At 39.9% G+C, this 3,898-nt stretch overlaps 1 pseudogene; it reads left to right on the top strand.

Annotated features, from left to right (window-relative positions):
- The first annotated feature begins 1,097 nt into the window (after window positions 1-1,097).
- LOC132188023 (cytochrome P450 76T24-like) lies at window positions 1,098-3,679 on the top strand (annotated as a pseudogene).
- Window positions 3,680-3,898: the final 219 nt, after the last annotated feature.

Raw genomic sequence — 3,898 nt, 5'->3', positions numbered from 1 at the left:
GCATCAGTCAATCTGTTTGTGCTTTAATTAAGCTTTGTTTGGCATTAAACAATTATTGTTTAGTGGATTGAAACTGTAGCAAAAATTTATTGTTCTGAAAAAAAAAAAAAAATGTTTTGTAGTAATTTTTTATTTATTTAAATAATAATAAAAATAATTAATGTGATGTAAAAAAAAAGAATATTGTGAGTTTTGTGACTTGAATTTTTTGAATGAATAGTAATAATCCTTGCCAAACGGTCCCAAATATTCAGCAACGTATAGCATTAGCAATATCTTAACAACTTAATTTGTTTATACAAGCCTTTGCAAGTTAAATGTAAGGCAAAAAAAAAAATCTACAATATTTTAGGGACCCACCAGGGTGATGGTTGACAAGTCAACTACTCATGTCTTGTGCGGTTAGTTGAAAAAATTTGTGGACCTAACTCATCTCATAAAACGAGTTATTAAATAGGTTTTTTTTATTATTATTATTATTATTATTTATTTTTTTTTTTATTGGTCCTGTTATGGGGTAAGTAGTGAGCCACATTCGTCATGTAATAAGTTCTGATACCATGTTAAATTATTAGTTATCCAAAAAATTTAAGCCGAAAAAATTATAAAAAGACATTAATTTAATTAATTAATCAATACTTTAACATTAATTTCATCTGTCAGCATGTGAAGATTAAGATTAGTTTTGCAATTTGTTTGCATTTCAAACATTACATTTCTTGTTCCATCACTCAATCTGTTTGTGTTTTAAATATTCAGTAGCGTATAGCTTTAGCAATATCTTAACAACTTAATTAGTTTGTATAAGCCTATGCACGTTAAATGCAAGGCAAAAAAAAAAAATCTACTATATTTTAAGGGGCCCGCCACTACCAAAGTGAAGGTTGAAAATTCAACTACGCATGTCTTGTGGCGTCGGTTTTCTCTGTTTCTTTCCGGTTATCTCTTAACATAAATAACTACAACTACGCGCGCAAAATCGCCTCAAATCCCTTTCTAAAAAGAAAGCAGCCAACTTTTCCGGTTCTTGTTAATTACGCAACGCCCGCATTGCTTAATTTCTTACACCGACAACCTCTGAAGACAAAATTGAGTGAATGGAGTACCTGGCATTTGTGCTGGCTTTTTCCTTTGTGTTGGCATCCATTCATCTGCTCACCTCCGTTCTAGGACGACGGAACTCTGTCTCACCCGAACTCCCCCAGGCCCCACGCCTTTTCCAATCATCGGAAACGTCTTGTAGTTGGGCAACCAACCCATCAAGCAGCTGCCAAACTCTCAAAACCTTATGGACCCCTCATGACTCTCAAGCTCGGGAGCATGACAACCATAGTCATCTCCTCTCCAGAACTAGCCAAAAAGGTACTGCAAAAACACAACCAGGTCTTCTCCGGCCGAACTATCCCGGACTCCGTCCGAGGACGCGAACAATACAAAACTTCAATAATCTTGCTGCCCGCATCATCGGCTCAATGGAGAAACTTTAGGAAAGTTTCTGCCATGTAAATATTTGCTCCACAAACGCTCGATTCCACCCAAGCCATTCGAATAAAAAAGGTGCAACAACTAGTAGATCATGTTGAAGAAAATTGCACTAGTGGTGAGGCGTTGGATATTGGTCCAACAGCCTTCACAACTATCGTTAATGCCATATCAAACATATTTTTCTCCACTGATTTGGTGGAGTTTTGTTCAAATGCATCTAGGGGTGGGCACGGGTCGAGGCAGGGCGGGTATCAACCTTTTCCCTAACCCGCCCTACACCCTGTGGGCTTGAAAATTTCAACCCGCCACCCGAGCACAAGGAACAATATCCGCGCGGGTTCGAGTATTGCGGGGCGGGGCAGATCAGAGCAGGTATTGCGGGTTGTGGATTCTTTTCCAGATCCTCTCATTTCTTTCCTCCACCAACTTCTCTTCTTTCTTTTCCTCTTTCTTCTCCTCCATTTTCGCCTTTTCGTCAGATCCTCTCAGAACCCCAAGAAACAAACACAACCCTACATCAAACGATTCAAACCTATAAACACAGAACCCCGAGAAACAAACAAACATACACAACCCTACATCAAACCTATAAATTATGGAAAAGAAAACCAAAGAATGATTCATAAAAGAGATCTAGAGGGAGAAAAAAAACTTGGATCGACAAGATCGTGGTCTGTGTAGGTGGGAGCGGCGCAGCAGCCCGTGGTATGAGGAGGTGGAGCGGTAGCATAGACTAGAGAGAGAAGCAGATGAGATGCGGAGAGAGAGAACACACCGGAGAGAGAGCAAGGGAGACGAGAGAGAGCAAGAGGGAGAGAAAAGGGAACGGTGGCAAAAGAATAGAGAGAGAGGCTGAATAGATTAGGGTTAAGGTTTTTTAATTTTTATACATATGCGGGGCGAATCAAGGGGAGGTGGGTACTCGCCGAAAAAACCACCTAAAACCCGCAACCTGCCCCGTCCCGCACGGGTTGGAAGAATCCTACCCGAACCTGCAAGAAAACACATAAAACCAAGGTAGGGTGGGGCGGGTTTGCGGGTTGGGTGGGTTTTTGCCCACCCCTAAATGCGTCCCAAGAGTTCCAGAATCTTATACCGAGTATCAGTAAAGAAGCTGAAAGGCCAAATATTGCATATTACTTCCCAGCACTTGGTGTACTTGACCCACAAGGTGCACGCCGAAGGATGGTGATTTATTCTACAAAATTGTTTGAGATTCTGGATGCTATAATCAATGAACGAGTACAATTAAGGGCATCGTCCAAAGATTCTAAGGCAAGCAGCGATATGCTTGGCTCTCTCCTCAATCTCATTAAAGAAGATAATTCAGAATTGAACTGCGACCATATTAAACATTTGCTTCTGGTGATTTGATCAATTCCTTTCTTGGATTTTGTTTAGACAGCATAATTATATTTCTTGTCAATTTGATAGAATTTGAGTTTACGTAATAGTCCAAAGGGTCAGGTAAAGGATCAGTTTAAGCTCTAAACGTCGTTTTATTTCAATAAATGGCCAATTAAGAGCCTTTCAACTTTTCCATTGGTTGCTTAATTTGTCGTACGTACGTAGTCAATCCTCTTTGGCTAGTTCTCAGCTGTAGTAAACTTGGGCAAACAAAGTTTTGTTAACTCAACTTTGACACTACTACGTTATTTCAGGATTTATTTATTGCGGGGGTCGACACAACATCAAGCACGGTAGAATGGGCGATGGGGGAGTTTTGTTCAAGAATCGGACATCTCAAAGTTGCCTTACCTGCAAGCAATAGTGAAAGAAAACTTTAGGTTACATCTAGCAGTGCCTTTCCTGGTTCCCCACAAAGCTGAGGCTGACGTTGAGATATGTGGCTTCACCGTTCCCAAGAATGCACAAATACTAGTAAATGTATGGGCAATGGGACGAGATTCAAGCATATGGCCAAACCCAACTCTTTTTTCGCCCGAAAGGTTTTAGAGATCAACGTTATTGACTTCAAAGGCAGAGATTTCGAGCTCATTCCCTTTGGCACTGGAAGAAGGATGTGCCCTGTATTGCCTATGGCTAACCAGATGGTGCATTTGATTTTGGCCACTCTTGTCCACCACTTCAGTTGGAAGCCTAATGATGAGATGAAACCAGAAGATATCAACATGAAAGAGATGTTTGGGCTTTCATTGCATAGAGCCGGGCTATTCCAATTAGATATGTGTAACTTCCATTGCTTTTGTTCTTTGCCAAATACGTATGTGCATGTTTAGATCATGTGCTTTTGATAATAATGTTGGACGTGACTTGAAATATATCATGTCTTGTTGGCCCATCCAATTTGGATTATATATGGTGTTCTATTTGTATTTTAACCGTATTTTTCGTCTCCGTATATTCTTCCGAGTAATATGATTAGAAATTACATTCTTATCATATCTTTCAC

The sequence above is a fragment of the Corylus avellana genome, chromosome 6 (genome assembly GCF_965113065.1).
Source record: "Corylus avellana chromosome 6, dhCorAvel1.hap1.2, whole genome shotgun sequence".
Lineage (NCBI taxonomy): Eukaryota > Viridiplantae > Streptophyta > Magnoliopsida > Fagales > Betulaceae > Corylus > Corylus avellana.
This window is presented reverse-complemented; position numbering and strand designations above follow the sequence as displayed.